Genomic DNA, 19871 nt, shown 5'->3' on the forward strand with positions numbered 1-19871 from the left:
ACCCTGGCATAGAGGAGAAGCACGTGGCATTCTGCAATCACAGAATAGGGTGCCTGAGCCATGAGGATTAGAGAAAGGCAATCAGAGAAGGCCGAGGTCCCAAGGAGGGGCGGGATTGTCCTCGAAGGGCAGAAGGAAGAGTGTAAATAAGGGCTTCTAGGTGGAGACTCATTCCTGGAATGAGAAGGCCTGCAGGACCAGGTGCAGAGAGAAAGTGAGGGGCATCATGAAAGATGCTGCTAGAAAGAAAGGGGGAGGCTAAACCGAATTCTGCATTGAGACTTGGTCTCTATCATAAGCCTCAGTGGAACTCTCCCCAGGTTGTAAAATAGGAGAAGACATGATCAGAATTGATTTTTTAGCAAACAAGCAGAGTGCAAAGAGGAGTAGGTGAGGACAGCAGTAAATTTAAGCGATAGAGATACAAACAGGCCATCTCTGAACTGCCAGCAGGAAACAGTTCCCAGGGAAGGGATGTTGGGGAAGCCCTCCTGAGCCAGGCAGTCAGGTCTGGGGTGGTACTGGGAAGGAATGGGCATTTCAGACAGAGGAACTGCAAACGCAGAGGGTGCAAACAAAGGGTGTTTATAGGAACCAATAAGAGGTTGGGTATTGCCAGAGCAGAACATGTTAAGATGGAGCATTGAGAAATAACAAGATAGAAGGAAGGGTCCATAGAGGCCAAACAGGAAGCACTCCTCCCCTGCAGTACAAGGCCCCATGCACCAAGTTCTCAGGCACCACAGATGATTTAAACAAGGAAAGATCAAGTTTATTTTAGGCAGATGATTCTATCTACCTGGTAAATAAGGGATATGAGGATATATAGGAGTTGGAAAGATAGTTAACTAGATGACTACAAACATTAAAATATACACATATAAAAATATTAAAAATGATTAAATATGGAGAATTCTTGTGTTTTACTGTTGAATCCAAAGCAGCATATTTCATTGTATCTCAAATATTTGTATACAGATGTGAATAAAGACTAAATGAAAACAGATCTTTTAGCAAATTTATACAACTAAGTTAGGGGTTATAGATGATTTTTGTGTTCTTCTACAGTGTGGAAAATTGCTTTCTGCAATTTCTACTCTAAGCATATATTTATTGAAAGTTCATAATCAGAAAGAAATACTTAAACTACATGAAGTCAGCAGGAAGGTCCTATCAAACTGATAACATCAATTTACATTTTGATATTTAGTGACCCTAAATCTTAAGCACAGGATAAATATCATTCCCTCTATGCTCAGAGAGAGGAAAATGAAAAACAGGAAAGCAAAATGATTCATTTAACGTGACACAAAGGGCTGGAGGCAGAAGCAGATAGGGATTAGGTAGACACATGCACTCTTTTGCTGGTTCAATTCTTTTTGCTGAGAAATTATTTGAACAGAACAGATCATGCACAATCCAATAATTAAGATAGCCAAAATAATTAGAAACAGCCCAATAGACTGCATGATTATCAGCCTAAATCAATAAAGAAGAAGTCAATCCCAATCCTTAGATAAATAAAGTCAGCTAGCTACACTGCTACAGGGACTATAATTCCAGGATCCTAAGCTCCATTAAGGCGGTATTTTTCTAGAAGTGAGAAGGAAGCCAGCTTTGGAAGAGAAGAAAGCAGAGGTCGCCTCCATGCTGTGGCCATCATCATCCACACTGATTGTGTCAAAGGAAAGACAAAAGTTATCCCAAGTGCACATAACCATGAGATGCATAGCTTCCGTGCAAAAATAAGCAGTATATACCATTCTACTTCTCTGATGGCTGATGGCTGTATGGCTTTTTCCCAACTACCCCATCAACTTCACAAGCTACAAAAACATAACCCTAAAAGCAGCTGCAGCCACAGGTATTATTAGTGATTCCAGGCTCCACCCTGCCCAGGATGGACACCTATGGTCCTCTCAGATAGGGAAAATGTGGTCTCAACACAGCACCAGGTCTGACTGCAGGGCACATTGCTTATCTTCCACCAGCACCCAGAAAATGCAACAAAAAGAGTCTGGCATTAGACTGGCCCTATTTTTGTTTATTTTAAATTTCAGAAAAGTATACAGAAACTCAATATTTTTAATATGGCTTTCATAGCCTAAAATAACATTCTTGGCTTCGTTGTTGGACGGGTGAGGTGAGACCATGGGGAGGGAAGATGGAGGAGGTAGGAGGTTTCCCAAAATTGCCAGCTTTGCAGATAAAACAAGTGCAAATTAGTCAGCTTCCAAATTTATGCTGAAATGGACGATACTGTAGTTTGCAAGCTAATAAAGTGACTTTTATTTGTAAATACACAGAAAATGAGTAACCAATTTAAATTTTCCTACTCCACTGCAAGTAGTCCTAAGGATCAATTGATAATGATAAACTAGAAGTTCTGCATCCACGGGTCTTAGTTTAACCTTTGCCACTACCAATCCCACTGGTATCTACTTTAAGAAGATGGTGACGGGCAAGCCAGGGTCTGAATAGGATAACTGTGTGGGATACTCTACAAATGAGATCTAGTCATGTCTGTCAATCATCTGGACACTCTCACAGACCCCGAGGATCTACCCTCTGCATGACCTCTTTATATTTCTGAGCCATCTTGTGGTCCCTGGGACTATGCCATTCTTGCTCTACTCTCATCCTTATTTTCTCCTACAAAGTATAGTCACACACTTTACATCATTCTGTAAACAGGAAGTGCCATATACCTTGATACTGTATGCCTGCACCACAGAAGAATACCCCCAAAGGCCTTTGGGACAATGAAGTTCCAAAGTCTTAACTCACAGGGGTAGCTCCTGAGATGTCATTTACAACCACGTGCCCTAACTTCAGACCTAATACCAATGGTCCCCTGTTTTTAGTCTATTAGTGGAATATAAAAAGGGACAGATATAGGCAGACATAGAAGCAAAGGAAATAATACTTAACAAGTACACACACACACAAATCAGAACAAGCATATTTTTTTTTAACGGAGAATAGAGTATCGATTAGTTTTAAGGCACAGAGTTCTTACACACTGCTATGCTCCCTCAGGACACTTAGGTATTACATCATAGTTCATAATGAAACCTTGAGTCATTAAGCAAAAGTTAAATTTAGTGCTGTTTCAGAAAGCAGAAATATGCATCATGTACGGAATAAATATATCCATCCAATTAGATAAAAACAAGCTTTGACGCACATAAAGGTAAACTTTAGCTAACTGAAAAACTCATCCTTTATTTCCTGATGCTCTGCATAAATCATAAAATGTAATAATTTGAAAAACTCAGAGAAAGAATGAAGTTCCACCCTTCACTTTAAAAAAAACTGAGAAACTGAGGTCTAGAGAAGTCGAAATGATTTGCCAATGTTCAGTAAGGTGCAAGAGAGCCAGGACCGGGCCACCAGCCCCCAGTTCCCAGGGTTCCTGATCTGTCCACTCTGTGCCAAATAGAAACCCCCACCACGTACAAACAGCAGCTCCACTGTTATGCTCCCCAAACACACGATTGGTCAGAATATGTTTCTCCTTTTTCTCTTTGTAAAAACTGCTTTGAGTTATGTGAAAGGAAATTGCTGTGTAAACTTAAGGTGCATTTTCTTACATTCCATGAGTCACGCATTTCTCATCGCACGGACACTACAGAATAATTTCAGTTTTCTAGTTAATAATCTATGGACTTTATAAGCCTCTTTCCTAATGTTACAGTTTGTAAAAGGAAAAAAAAAACAAAACAAAACCCCAAACCAAATGAAAAAAATGTATGTATACTAACAAACACTTTCCCAAATTGGGAATCCAAAGTTCAGACCAATAGGTAATGACTCTTCCCTTCATCCTTCCTGGAAGTCTCTCCCCTATCTTCCCCATCATTCTTCAGTGCAGTTTTGTTAATGTGTTTTGAAGAGATTTATTATTCTTCTCTTAGAAAATTCTCTAAGTAAGTCTTCCATATAACCAAAATGCAAATGACTGGAAGTCATACTGTGACCATGTCAATAAGAACCAGCCAAACTGAATCAGATGCCACAGAAGATGGGCTTGTCTAACTAATGTCTGCCCAGTATGGAAAGATAGAAGGGAACAAATGGTCCTGTGGAGCATCAGAGGCTGAGCAGATCGGCCATTGTAATCATTGCCATGTCGACTAAAGCAGGATACCCACGAACGTCCTTTCATTTGTACAAAGGAGAAAATTTGGGGTCAACACATCATGTTCAAGTTTTTTAAATAGGGCTTTCCGTGAAATTAACAATCATGCCTATTTCAATATTTGGCAAGCAACCCAGAATATCATTCAAAGAAGAAAGGAAGGAAATGAAATGAATAACCAATATTCATAATATAAATTGAAGTGACCAAATACAACTTCCAGGTATTTAACACCGTGGATTATTAAATTCAAAAAGGACATCTCTAAAACTTTTGAACAAAATGAAACATAATTATGGGCTTCTCGTTGAATTCATGTGGATTGAAGTATTAAATACTTTCATTGGGCAAAGAAGGAAATCAACCTAGAAGTTTTTCCTGTAGTAATAAAAAAAAAGTAGATTTTTTCTTTCATCAAAAATATTTTCAAAAGTTTTTCAAAGACATCTGAAAGGAATAAGCAAAATTTAAATTATACATACTATGCAATTTTCTAAAGGGAATTCTGCTCTGCTGTCCATTACAAACTCTAATTCCATTTTCTAAAACCAGATATGCCTTATTAATACCAATTCCCCATAAAACTAAGAAGAAAAACATATAGTCCAATTCTTCCAACCAAATGGCAAACATTGTTCCCACCACACAGAATTCCTGAAATAATACAGACGGTTTTGACATCTCCTTTAAAACTCTCAAGAAATCAAAAAGAAAGTCGGTGATAAAAAAGCAAGCCACATGCAAAAGAGAAAAAGAAAGCTATGTGGATGAACAACTTGGAAACAGGAAATGGCCCTTAAATTTGGGTTGTCCTAACATTTAACTACTTCTGGAAAAAAGTGACCTTTCCTAGTCTGCCACATTGCTGAGTTAATTAGGCTGCTGTTTTCTGGGCATGCTATCATTACAGTTGGTTAATGCTGCAAGAGGTCTAACAGGTTACACTAGTTCAACCTCTAAATTTACAAATGAGAAAAATCAAGATCTGAAGAGGAGAGGTGACTTGCCCATAGTCACCCAGGCTAGTTAAGAGCAGAGTGAAGAAATGCCCCCAAATATCCTGACTCCTGTTACCTCCATAAACCACAAAATAAACTTGCAGAAGAATCTCACTTCAGAATGCCAGCAAAGCCCCTCATCTCTTGAAGAGCCACCTCTGCCTGAAGAGCTTGAAGAGCACTCTTGCACCCCACGTGACTGCAGGCTTTTCTCAGCACACAGAAACCTACCTAGCAACAGGTCTGACAGCAGCAAAACAGCTAAGAGCTTAATGAAGGACAGCAAACAAGAGTCTTTCAAATTCATTCAGCCATTCTGCTTCCTGGTAAAGGGAAGTATATAGTTGGACTTACAAGGATCTTCTTGAAAAAAAAAATTTAATAAGCCAAAACTGTACAGGACATGCATAAAATGAACTCAATATACTACCAGTATATTGAGTTCCAATGATTTGAAAACCACCCTACTGGCTCCTGTGGAAGAAAGAAGACAAAGAAACACTTCCTGACAGTGGGACTTCCTAGAGATAAGCAGAAAGACAAGAAAATCTGAATAACAATTATAATCTCTTTGATAAAGATTAAGAGCATTTTATGAGGAAAGCCCTCATAAAGAAGCTCTCTTAATTTTATACTGATAACTTTGAATCCTTGGGAGGTAAAAGCATACAAGGAATGCTGATTTTCATCTTTTTTTTTTAACATCTATTACTATTTTTTTTAATGCCAAGTACTTTGTCTTCTTTGAATTATTAGTGTCTTAGTCTTTGAAAACAGAATAATTCTCCCTTCTCCTTGTCCTTGAATCGGATTAAAACTCTGAAGTAGGTAAGAAAGAAATGGATCCAATATGACTGTGATTTGAATCAATCAAATGCAATTTTTTTTAATAGCCCTTCTATGAATAGATCTCCATGCACCAGGAACTGAGCATGGCAGCAAATATTCTTGGTCTTAAGGTAGGGAGTAAAATAGACAAAGAAATAAACTACAGTACAGTGTACACATTACTATAATAGAAAGATATATAACACACAATGAGGCTCAAAACCCCCAGTAGATTTCTGAAACTGTGAATGGTACTGACTCTTGTATATACCATATTTTTATCCCACACATACAAAACTTTCATAAAGTTTAATTTATGAATTAGGCAAATAAGAGTTTAATGACAATAATAAAGCAAAGCAATTATGATATACTGTAATAAAATTACCAGCATCACTACTATTGCACTTTGAGGTCATTATCAAGTAAAATAAGGATTACTTGAACCCAAGCATCAAGCAAGATACTACTGCAAGTCAGTCTGATAACAAAGGATACTAGGTGACCAACAGGCAGGTAGCATAGGACGGTTTTACTGGTCCAGGGGATGAGTCACATGCTGAGCAGTACAGAGCAGGAGGGTGCAGGGTTTCATTACACTTTTCAGAATGGTGCACAACTTAAATTTATGAATTATTTATTTATTGGATTTTCCATTTAATATTTTTAGACTGCAGTTGACCAAGGAAGCAAAACTGTGGATAAGACCAAACTACTATAAAGCAATTAATTCTGCAGGAAATGAGGGTAGATTCAAGAAAAAGCTAGAAAAGGAATAACAATGGCCCTAAGCTTTCAAGAAAAAGCAGGCACTGTGCAGATGGACAAGAGAGGATGGTATTTCAGGCAGAAAAAAAACAGGATATGCAATGACACAGAAACATGAAAGGGCACGTTTACAGCGGAAACAGCAAATGGTCTTAAGGTAGCCTGACCCTTGATTTCATGGAGAAGAGGCTGGGCATGTAGTCAGCAAGGTAGCTGGAGCCTCATGGCAAAAGTTTGTCATAAATGGACACCATACCTTTATTTTATTTATTTACTTTTATGTGGTGCTGAAGATTGAACTCAGTGCCTCACACATGCTAGGCGAGCACTTTACCACTGAGATACAACTGCAGCCCTGGCAAAAGCTTTTTTATGACCAAAGAAATTTAGACTTGAAGCTTTGGGCAGTAGAAAAACAGACATTTGGGGGGTCTTTTGTTGTTGTTATTGTGGTTTATCATTTTAACCATTTTCAAGCATACAACATCATGATATTTAGTACCTTGTGTGATCGAATCCCACTAGCTCTTTCCCATACATTTTCATACCTAAAAGAAAACCCCATACCCACTAAGCAATCACTCCCTATTTCCTGCTTCCCTGTTTTCTGGGTTGGTCTATTCTGGATATTTCATATAAATGAAATCATACAATATGTGGGCTCTTGAGTCTAAGTTCTTTCACTCAGCATACTTTCAAGGTTCCACCATATAAAGGAATAAAAGTGTAAGGACATACACATTTTCTTTATCCATTCCTCAGCTGATGGACATCTGGGTTGTTTCCCCTTTTGGCTATTGTGAATGGTACAATTGTGAAGAGTTATGTAAAGTTTTTATTTAAGTATCCATTTTTAATTTATTTGGGTGTATACCTACAAGTGGAACTGCTGGGGGTTTTGGTAATTCTATGTTTAGCTTATTGGAGAACCCATCAGAGTTTTAGTCAAAGGAAAGACATGGTAATACTGTATTTTAGAAAGTTAAATGTATCTAATGGGTATTTAAGAAAATAAGATCGTATAGAGATTGTTCCCCAAAGACCCGCCAAATGTCTTGTTCCTTCCTGTCTCCTTCCCAGCCTTCCTATCCTTTTTTCTTTCTGCTCTCTTACTGCCTTTTTTTTTCCTGAACCTACAAGTTGGCATGCAATCTGGTGGTCCAAATATATGCCCACCCACATACCTTGTGGTTTTACACCATCTTTTGAGGCTTCTGTGCTAAAATCCTGCTAGCTCAGCCCATCTGCAACAGTTCAGACTTTCTTGCTTCGTAATTCCTGCCCTAGAAGGTGCCAAGCTTTAATAAACAGGCCTCACGGTGTCAAATGAGAGATCCAGGAGGAACACAGCAATTCCATCTAGAAACCGGAAATTCACTGGAGTGGTCTGACATGAACACTCCTGCTGAGATGACTGGGGTTCATCTTCATATGCCCTGTGTCCATCCTGCTCTCCAAACATAGACACATATACTGCTAAACAATCACTTCCTTAGATGGTCTTCTAGATTTGTACTTTCAAAAGCAAAGGATTCTTGACAAAATTTCAAGGATTATGATACTGGCTTTTCTTTAAATTGATTAATTTCTAAAATCTTGAATATGTGCCTCTATCACACACCAGGACATGAGCAACAGCAAAGAGAGTTTTGCGAAGTTTCTTTCTCAAAAATAATTACAGTTGTATATCACATGGAAATTGTAAAGATGGCCCCTCAGTATCTATCAGTCAAGGAATTGGAATGAAACATATTGTTTTCCCCTAAGGAATCAAGAAATTAAAACAAGTCATATCATGGTTTGGACAGATTTTACAAATGGATAGGGGCTGGGCATGATCAGAATAATGATCTCCATGACAGCCTTCTCTGGAGTAGGCTAAACTTCCTTTTTACTTTTTTTTTGGGGAGGGGGTGGGGGTGGGGGTGGGTGTGGAGGTGGGGACAAAGGCTGTGTGTATGGGAAGCCCTTTAGCACTGACCTCACTACTCTAATGTGTATTAAATTTTAACAACTGTACCATCTGATCATAGAGCACATGGACATCCTCTCAGATGCATAGTTGCAAATATTCTATGTTCCATTTTAACAGTACAATTATAAATAAACTTCCTTAGAAACAACTGTAACCTTTGGGCCACTAGAGGTTAAAGAGACACAAACAGATCTTCAAAAAGAAAAGCATAGCGCTTTCAGGGCACTTCCATGTGTCCATCAGGGCAGGATGTAGAGACAGTGGTATACTTGGGAGAGCTAGCAGGAAATCTGGGTTCTCTTTGCAGTGTCAAACTATGGAACAACCACAGGTAGGATGGGAATGCCATTGGAATACCCCTGCTGTGGCAGCCTCTATAGGTGTATGGCAGCCACTGTTCCTTGATTAACAGAAACCAGGCGGCCAAGAGATTCCTGAGGAGACTGGCCCCCTCCCCAACCCCACGGAGTACCACTTTGATCGGCCTAAGAGAATCATGGTAATTCCACTCCACTTGCCAGAGATTGGTTTAAAAACGGTCATGTGACATAATTCTGACCAATGAGAAATCATATTGATTATAAAAACTGGAGTATGTAAAACAATTATAAAAGGGGGGGATTGTGTACGTATTAATTACAAAAAAAAAATGGCCTTTCCTTTTTCCTAGTCTTTGACTTGTTCCTATGTGAGGAAAGGACACACAGAACTACTATGACCAGAAAGAGACAAGGCTTTTAAGAAAAATTGCCTATGCTGGGACTCTAAAGTCTCCCAGCTCAAATCTCTTAATTCACTACCAGTGCTGGCTTCCTCCAGATATATCCTTATGCAAAATAATGCATTTTACTTGTAGACTAAATCATTGTTATTTGGGTATTCTCTTATTGGACACTAAAAGATTCTTAACTAATAAACCCACCCGCAGGAATGGATAAATGTTTATTAAGCACTTTATTAGCTTCATTTTTTAAATTTATACCCACCCAATTATAATGTTTCATACCTAATCAGTAATGCTCCTTCTTATTGGGAGGAAGAAATAAAAGAAAAAAAGCATTTCCAGAAAACTATATACATAGAGGAACTGATCAGAGAGGAAAAAAATATTTCTGCCATTTTAACCTGCAAATAGAACTGGAAGAGTGCTAAAACAAGAAATTGTGATAATTTAGAAATTGTGATAATTTAAAAAGCACCCATGCCACAAATTTTCAAAATGAAAATCGAGGGCCTGTTAGTAAAAAGCACTCAATTTCTCTCATGGCATAATCAAAATATTACTGCACAATCATCTGTATGCACCGCCAAATAGAACAGGGAACTACTCTATTTAACAACTCTCAAGTACATTTAATTCAATAACTCTATCACATTTGGAGGACATACACAACTGTGCCCTGTTATGGTTCCTACTGTAATTTTTATTCTGAATTTTCCCAAATCAGGTGTGTTGGGACCTGCTCAGAGAACTAACAGGTAATGAGTTATTTATACAGCTGCCAGTTTTCTAAAACAGTAGTGGTGCCCAGGGATGACTTTGAGGGAGTCAAGCACCCAGGCCACAATATCCATCAGCCCCTGATACAAACCCAAGCTCCAAAAAATGTAGTCTGAATTAAATCCCACCCATACCCCCTACCAAAGCAAGGAAACTTCTTTGGATATACTAAGGATATACTGTCTTACAAATCAGAACCAATTTGAGATTATGCCGATCTCCCTTGCTCACAGGCATTCTGATTAGCTTTCAGAAAGGAAGGGAGGGAGGGAGAGGAACTGCATGTAATTGACCAGAGTTTGCTACTCAAGTGCAAATCACCCATTACAGACACCACGGTATAAAAATCTGGTGAGCATCTCTGCTTGAAGTTCCTTTCGAGTCTTTGATTCTTCCTGTGCTTACCTATTTGCCTACTACTAGTCTGAGTTTCCTTCCAAAAGAAAAGGTAACCTTTGAGAAAAGCAGGAAGTCAATATAACATGATCTTGATGCTTGTTTTTCAGCTTCATCTGGCTGGATTTTACCTGTAACTGCGAATGGTAAATGGTTACCTTGTGCTTTTGTTTTGTTTAGAATATCTAAAGAAAAAAAAAAAAACACAACCACATTTTTCAAAACCATTCATGTTAGCAGTCACTATTGCTTTTCCTGCCACTCTTTCATTCAGTCTACCTCTTTATTTTTCTAATACTTGTGAGCTTCCTGCAACCAATACGTCCATTTTCTGAAATTACAGTTTTCCTACAATATGTTAAACACTAAGGATAAGTCACCTGCAATAAATGATTCTTAATTATCAGTGGCAGAAAACAAATACTGAGCTCCAACTGGCATGGGCTCGAATATTCATTCCAATTGGCCATTATAATTTTTGTCCCTCACCACCAGCAGTAGCAGTTTATCTTCTGCCATGTTAAATTGTTACTCTGATGTTCTGTTTTATAATTTTCCAATCACAAGTGATCAATTGTGTTGTTTTTTCCAGGATGACTTCATTTGATGATATTTAACGTGATGCACATATTTAAAATTTCATGACAATGGTAAACATTATGGCAGGCAGTTTTCAAAGTTGTGACAGTTTAGCTGGGCACCGTAGTGCACACCTAGACACTAGGAAGACTGAGGCAGGAGGATCACAAGTTCAAAGCCAGTCTCAGCAACTTTTCAAGGCCCTAATCAACTTAGTGAGACCCTGTCTCAAAATAAATAATAAAAAAAAAAAGATGAGGTTGTTGCCCAGTGGTTAAGAACCCCTGGGTTCAATGGCTGGTACAAAAAAAAAAAATTGTGAGGGCTTAAAAAGAAAAGGCATTCAAACTCAAGACTAACCCATTGACTCAGACCCCATTCTTCACGGCTCTGGGTGCCATAAGGAAAAGCTCAATCCTTTGAAACTAAGAGGATTTAGCTCTGTTTTTGTTTGTTTGTGTTTGTTTGCTCGCTTGCTTAGAGAGAGAGAGAGAGAGAGAGAGAGAAAGAAAATTCTAACAGTAACATTTGTTGACTGATTGTGAGTGAAGCAAATGTTCACATCTCCCACACCAAATAAAAATTGCTTAAAATGTTGACAAAAGAGATCCCAGCCAAATGGGCCTCCCACCCTGATTCCCTCTATCCTTCTTGTTCTGATGTTTTTACAGACCCTAAGTATGTAAGTCAGTGCTTATTTGCATGGGGGATGAAAGCAACAGTGTTGATTTGCAGTTGAGTGACCTATTGTAAGGAGATAATTGCACCTTCTAGAATTATCCATATACACACAATTTGCCACTTCCAGAATTTCTGGAGTCTGTTCCCTATCTACCTGTATAGTAGTATAGTATAGTATCAAATAACTTGGAGAAACTGAAAGGAACCACATAATATCCTTTTGGTTCTTAGCAGGGAAATGACTTGATTGATTTTCACCTATAAACAACATATTAAAAAGTCTGAACACTGGGAAACATCCAGCAAGTTATAGAAAATAATTCAGTGTGTCCTCAGGAATTCAAGAAAAGGGAAAGAAATATGGTTTGTATCCTTCCCCCTTTTTCACTTGCTAATGCATTCCCTGATGGGTGTCCCCATGACATTATTGTTTGGTCTGCAATCAGCTTATCTGGCTGAGTTACAGGAAAGATGGAGTACAGCGTGTAGTTTCCCGGTACCTCTGCAGCAAACAAAGGCTGTCAGCCTCACCACTGCCGACGCAGACTCTCTCAGGCTCCAAGAAGTTCAGTTGCATCCTTTTAGTTAAAACTTGCAATAAAAGAGATTAATCACTGAAATCACTTTTAACCACGGGGAAACGCTATGAGAGAACAAAAGAATAAACTGTCATAAATTTTACCAGGTTTGAAAGATAAAGTCCATTTCCTATTTTAAAATGCTTTTTATTTTTTGATAAAAATCTTTACAACCAGCTACACACAGCCTTAGACAATATCCATGGTGTGATGTTTTAAAACAAACAAATAACAATAATAGGGAAAACAAAAAAATTAAAACCTAAAGCAGAAAATGTTAAAACCTACATGGTTAAAGTGATCTTATCTTAATTACCAAAATACTGAGCTAATGTTGTGCTCAGCAAGAGACATATTTGCCTTCTGTATTATCTGCCAATCCTCGTTTCTCCTTCTACCCCACCAGTTGCTTTGGGAGGGGATAAGAACTGAAGAAGATGATCAAACCAAATCTATTTTTATTCTTTGAATCAGCAAAATATACAAGAAAATGGACCCCAGATATCCACACAATTGAGATTCAAAGAAAGACAGTGGAATTTCCCTGAAAGATAAAGTGGACACAAGAAAGGTGGACTCTGGGCACAAGGAGACAGCCAATCCAAGGTCATGGTTTGTTTGGTGAGGGTGTAGATTAACAATCTGTGATTGTAATCTAGTAATCTGTGATTACATAATTTGATGACCTGGAGTACAAAGCACTGCAGGTGTTCACACAGATGAAGAACAGTTCATTCTGAATAACAGTTGGAAAAACCCTGTGACCTGCCTTAACCATTTCAATGTTCCCACCGCTCAGGATCTCATTCTCAGCTGTGACACAGGGAATCTCAGTGACTCCAGATGCTCCTCCAACAAAAGCTTATCTTGTACAGCAATCAAGAACACTTGCAATTATGATCAGTCTGCCTGATGGGGTTTGAGGGCTCTCTTTGAGCTTTGAAGAAGAAAAATCAGTAGCTAAGGAAAAAAAAAAAGTCACAGTGACTTGGATATAACTAGATGTGAACTTTCTATGACACAGCAAAAACTTTTCTATCTTTCCCCTCATGGCCATTGCTAAATGTTATCCACAAGACATGGTGAATGAAAATGTCATTGATTCTGGAAATTTTGATCACAAACCACTTAAAGTACCATCCACTTTTCTGTTTACAAATTATTTTTAAAAGATATTTCCTGTGCAGATGGCAAGAATGGCAGCAAGTATTTTCTTTTGATGGCAGAGTGGCAAGAATTTAATTTCTCTTTGAGATCACCTTTATGAGGGTTTGTAATAGAATGTGTTGACTATCACACTTGGCTGTGCACAGCTTCAATACACTATGGGATAAGATGAAACTGCAAATGTAGCCATTAATTGAGTAGTATGAATTGGCAGTTGTTTAATTTAAAAAAAAAAGGTTCATTTAATGTCTACATTTCATGATGTATATGTTAGTACAGTTCATACACCTAATTTAAAAATTAGTAAATATAAATTATGTTTATATGAGCATCAAATAATTTTTTTTAATATTCAAAAAAAATTTCAGACACTACTTGCCTCAAAAAGTAAAGAGAGAAAAGAAAAGGAAGTCTTAAATTGCAATGTTAGCATCCTCAAACCTGAGGAATCCCTTTTCCAGCAGCATCTTCTAGGCCAAGAGAAGGTCTGAGAACAATCCGTGAACTTCCAAGTCAGGAGGAGGAAGAACGTTGGCCTCTCAGCTTCCCTAGATACATCTGCTCTTGGGAGATAATTATTCTAACACAAATGATACTTTGGCCTACAAATGAGCTGAAGAAAATCATCAATCTATTTCTGTGTCAGGTAGAACTTGGTGGGTCCTGTACAGACTATTAATTTCATGGAGAATAAGCAACAGGGGAAGCAGATAAATCATTAGCACAGTGAAGAGCAGACCCAATGAATTCCTACCAAATCTTTTACTTTCCTTTTCTTACACAGAACAAAATGACAAAGTATTTATGTCCTACTGTCTTTGATATCTCTGTTTATCTCATTAGAAGAAAAATGCTTCTGAAATCACAAGGACATATTTTATTTCAAGTCTCAAGAACTCAATCCCAAATGATTTATACAAGTTAACATGATGCGTTATAGAATGATAATCTTCACATTTCTGAAATCCGATCATTTTTAATTTCATAAAAACAAAACACTACAACATTAATATTCCTTTTGTTTACTGCAGGCAGTATATAATGTAAGAATTTGATTTACATGCACAAAGTACATGCATTTGAAAGGTAATGTTGTTTTTAATTTAAAATTTCAAGTTGAAGCTAGTAGAACAGTTGGAACTTCCAATATAATTTCAGTAACTCGGGTTCCTGTTCAAAATTGATTTCTCCAAAGTTCTACATGGTGTATTCACAAGTCTTATCAATGTTTATTTGTTAAAGTCAGTGCTTTCAGTAACTGAAAGAAGCATCGTGTAACATTCCCGCTGAGTCTCCTTCCATCTGTCTTCCTATCTTACTAAGCATCCCCTAGTTGAAACACATGTATTGTACTCAGAACAGAATGGCCAGGAGTCCCCCAAAGGGCACAGCGCTCCATCACTTCGCACTAGATTTTCTGTCATTACTTCACCAGTACTATCATCCTTCCCAACGCGCTCTCTGCCTCCATTAGGTAATCTTCCACACCTACTTGAAGTAGTTACTATGTAATCCACTACAACATACAAATGCCACTACTTGAAATAAATTCTAAGGCAGGCATTTGATCCTTCTTGTTCACTCTACATGAATCTCCTATACCTAGGTCAATACTCCAGTATCTATTTGTTGGGTGAATAAACAGATAATGAATCAATCAATCAATCAAGAATCTATCTTTAGGTCATCTCCTCTCATTGCCTGGGACCCAAACATACATCATGCAAACCCACTTGCCTTATAAGCTTTTTATGACTTTTATACATAAAGGTTTCTTTCAAACCTCCCCCACACTCCCAATGGCACAGGGATGCCAAAATGGCTAAGCTTTAAGTCCATCTGTTCAAGTCCCTACCACAAGGCTCCCCCAGCGATTCCAGACTTCCTACGCCTGGGTGAAAGATGACTTCATTTCATGTTCTCAGAGCCAGTCCTTTGACCAGCGAATCTTCCTTAGTGTCGAAAGTTAGCCAGGGCTGCAAGAAGGGCCTATATGGAAGAATAATTTAGATTTAAACACATCAGAACTCCATATGTGTAGCCAAAACCTTCCTGGCATTACCTTGTACATAATAGGTTTCTATGGGTATTTTATTGAGCTGGATAGTAAACTACAGAATTATAGTGCAAACCAATTATCTCTAAAGCATTTGATAAATTCTCATTTCATCCTGGTGTGCAAGATAGAGAAGTGTGGATTGGTGAATACAGTGCTGTAAAGAGAACTTACTACCTACCGGAAAAACTACTTTCCTCAAACTATACTGGTGAGTTAACTGTTCTTCATCAGCTTGATGGAGTAGCATAAGGATCTAGTCTTGGTTTTTAAAGAATGTATCAATAATTTTACCTCCATTCTTGTTGAAGGTTCTGGTTAGAGGCCCAATCTTTTTTTTAATATTTATTTTTTAGTTATAGATGGACACAATATCTTTATTTTATTTTTATATGGTGCTGGGGATTGAACCCAGTGCCTCACACATGGTAGGCAAACCCTCTACCTCTGCGGTCCAATCTTAAACACTTCCAAGGTATGGGATAGATAGAAATGAACTAGAATCATAATGAGATGGTGAAAAATCAGAATTCAATGATTCTCCCAAATGTTAGCTCCATTAAGATCAATGCTTTTCTGGTTCATGTGGCTTTTCTTAAGTAGATTAATACTATAGGGTCTATACATATCATTTCTAAACTAACCTCTCACTGCTCACAGTGTATGTTTCTATCTCTTACACATCTCTCAGAAATCCTTGTCTTGCCTCCAGTAATAAGAAATGCAAATAATCCTGATGGTGATAATGTTTTCCATATTTTCCTCTCTGCAACCTTCACCCACCTCCTGGCTTTGTCCTGTGGGTCCACAGAGAAAAAAGCTGACTTCTTTTCCTCAAAAGCTCACTAAACCTGCCAGGCAGACCTTATACCCCTTTCCTATTCCTCCCCATTCTTTTGAGTCAACTTTTCAAAACAATTAAAATGTCTATAGGATGTTAGGATTCATAAACAAAGTAATTCAGAGAGAAAAGTAAGAAAAGAACTTGGACTCTGGTTTTCCAAAGTTTTAAATTAGATGTAATGTCGGTTTCTAGGGTTTTTTTGAAACTTTATTTTAGTTTCTTTATTTTTATTTTTTGGTACTGGGGATTGAATTCAATTGCACTCTACCACTGAGCCACATCCCCAGCCCTGTTTTGTATTTTATTTAGAGACAGGGTCTCACTGAGTTTCTTGGCACCTCACAGTTGCTAAGGCTGGCTTTGAACTCGTGATTCTCCTGTCTCAGCCTCCCAAGCTGCTGGGATTACAGGTGTGCACCACAACACCCGGCATCTATTTATTTGTTTTTAATGTGGTGCTGAGGATCAAACCCAGTGCCTCACCCATGCTAGGCAAGCGCTCCACCACTGAGCCACAACCCCAGCCCCCAGTTTCTATTTTTATATGGCTCATTTAGGGAATTCATACCACTGCTGCTAATGTCAGACACCTAAACACAGGCAATAACATTTACCCAATACAGATTCCAAAATCATCTGAGATAGGGAAATATTGATAACATTCTCAAATTATGTAGAGAATCAGGATTTTGAAGCTGTTGATGTCATCCATTCATTTTCCATATGATGAAACTGAGATTCAGAAGAGTTATATAACCAACACAAGGTAGGGTAGTCACTAAGTACTGTTGGAAGTACCCAAGACATTCCTGACCTTCTCCCAAACAACAAATTATGATTCTATAACAGACCAGTGTCACCCTTTCTTCCAAGCTCCTCATTTCTTAATAGTGCCAGCTCATTAATTTCCCAGAAAGTTAAATTTACTTTGTTATGATTGCAACAGTGATAAATGTGAGAACTAGATCATATTCTAAAGAATAGTCAGCCTTCCTAATGGTAAGGACAACAAAACTGAAGGCCATCCTTGCTCCTGGCTTGGACACTTGTGGGAGAACAAACTACAATTGAGCAACAGAGCCAGGGAGGAATCCCAGGTCTTCTGATCACAACCTCAAACTCTTCAGTGGTCTCTACAAAGGTTTAGCTTAACACTGTCAATGTAAATCTGAGATTGTTTTCATCTAGAAGATGCATTCATGACTAGAAAACTCTAATTCTTTTAAAGAGTATGTGGGTTCTGTCTAATGGAAGTGCTGGCCTGGACAACCCTCTGTCAGGATTGTAGAAGGGAGGTAGGACAATGGGATAAAGGTTGGGTTTATTGACCTCTAAAGTCCTTCCACTTCTAAGATCATTTGATTCGAACTGTACAAGAGCTATATGCCTCAGGTAGTGAGGGCATTTGCAGAAATGTTCTGCAGTGTCTTGTGGGAGTCCCTCTCCTACTGTGGGTTGAACTCTGCCCTGCTGTTTCAGGCATTACACTATACCCAAATTACATGCAATCAAATACTCTAGGCATAGAAAGAGTGTAAGGAAATGCAGTTCTGTCATTTCCAAAGACAGACTACACTGCTTAGCTTTCAAAATTGCTTTGCCTAAATGAGCATTCCATAACTGAGCCTCCAAATTCAGCTTTTACAGTTTGTTCATGTACTATGCTACTATCAGAATTAATTATGCAGCATCTTCATGAGGAGGAACCAGAGATGGATGCAAGTTAGGAGAGAAAAGAAAAAGGTGCACTTTCCAAAGGAAGATTACTGTATCCAATTCTCCCCAAATTGCTGGAGTCCTTCCATGTACAGACAGTTTGGATGGCAGTCCCCAGCTGGGTTAGCCATGGGAAGGAGGAAGTTGACATGTTTGAGAAATGAAGAATACGCCAACTAACAAGACTCAGAAAGCCAACACATTATTAACCTCCTTTCTATGTAATCCATTTCAAGCTGTAATTTAATGTACATCTGTTCGTTTGCCTTCCTAAATGGCTACTAAATATTAAAAATGTACTGACATTGGGCTTTTTCTTTTTTGAAATGAGTCCAAAGGAAGAAGATATTTATTTATTTATTTTTCTCTCAGAAAGGAAAAAAAATTCTGTTAGGGGTTGAGTTCTGAAAGTTAAAGGATAGTCACATTGATGTTTCTGCATGAGTGGAATTACAAAAAAGAAGAGAGAGAGAGAGAATTCAAACTATCTGATTACATGCGTGGAAGCCAGGTGTTGAATAGATTTCAGAAGAGCAAACTCAGTGCCAGATAACAAAACAATAAAAATAACCTTCTTTAGAAGATGTCACAACATAAGAGAGTGATATGTAAAGACTTATGCTGCGTCTGGAATATCCACTCTACAGGGCTTGGCTATTTTCTCTCCTCAGCTTCTGCCAGGTTCCTGAGGAGGGTTGGCATGGGGCAGGGGATTGGTGCGGGTGGGTCATTATCATTGAATACCGCAGGTGTCCTATCTGCCTTTAAACGCCTACCCCAGTGAACTACTGGTATGCGAAGTCCAATCCACACAAACCCTGCACTTCGGGTGTTTGGAGGAAGGTTCTGGGGCTTCCTTATCTCCCCAGGAGCCCACCAGGGTGGAGTGCCCACATCAGTTCAGTTTGATACCAACATCCGCGCAATCCAAGAGATTGCAAACCTCCTTTGAGGTTTGCATCGCTTTTCTTCCAAAAGGTATTGATAAAAGGAAAGCACAACTTGAAGAAAGGAACCCAATGGGGGGAAAATCGAGTCTTTTTGACTGTTGCCCTCACAGGGAGGCGTCAAGAAAATCCACACAAGCATCCCAAGTCAGGCAGGTGTGGGCACAGAGAAGGACGAGAGAGGGAAAGAAGAGGGCCAGAGGCAGCCAAAAGCAGGAAAGAGGGGTAGAGCACAGACTTGAAGGATGGGGAAATACGAAGGGCAGGATGAGGAAGATAGAGGAATCGTGGAAAGAAAGAAGAGGAAGAGAAGCGGAGGAGAAAGAAAGGGAACAGGATGGAGAAAGGAGGCGGCGGGGACGGATGAAAGAATGCGCCGGTCAGCGAAGCGCGGGGCCGCGGCGGGGAAGTGGCCGCGGGGACCGGCGCGCCCCTGGGAAGCCACGGGCTGCGCTCCACGCGCGGCAGCCGGGACGCGGGGCGCGCCCGCCGCTCACCTTTCAGGATGAGGGTGTCGATGTCCCGGTCGATGCCCAGGAAGTAGCACTTCCTCCAGAGGCCGGAGTAGGTGGCGAAGAGTGGGCGGCCGCACTCGGCGTCTAGCCCGCCGAGCCCCAGCAGCGAGCGCCAGGACTTGGGGTCGGCGCGCCGGGCCGCCCGGCAGCAGCGCGCCCGCAGGGGCCGAGGACCGCAGCG

General features: G+C 39.3%; 1 protein-coding gene across 2 annotated transcripts in view; it reads right to left on the minus strand.

The window, feature by feature from the left end:
* Tmem178a (transmembrane protein 178A) overlaps positions 1 to 19871 on the minus strand; it is a 60861-nt gene that overhangs the window by 40643 nt on the left and 347 nt on the right. The window contains exon 1 of one of the 2 annotated variants that reach the window (XM_015479479.2): positions 19673 to 19871. The exons of the other annotated variant lie outside the window; for it this stretch is intronic. The gene's annotated coding sequence lies outside the window, so the exon portion shown is untranslated. The remainder of the gene's footprint in view (positions 1 to 19672) is intronic. 2 annotated transcript variants of the gene reach the window in all.

This window comes from Marmota marmota, unplaced genomic scaffold, assembly GCF_001458135.2.
Source record: "Marmota marmota marmota unplaced genomic scaffold, marMar, whole genome shotgun sequence".
Classification (NCBI taxonomy): domain Eukaryota; kingdom Metazoa; phylum Chordata; class Mammalia; order Rodentia; family Sciuridae; genus Marmota; species Marmota marmota.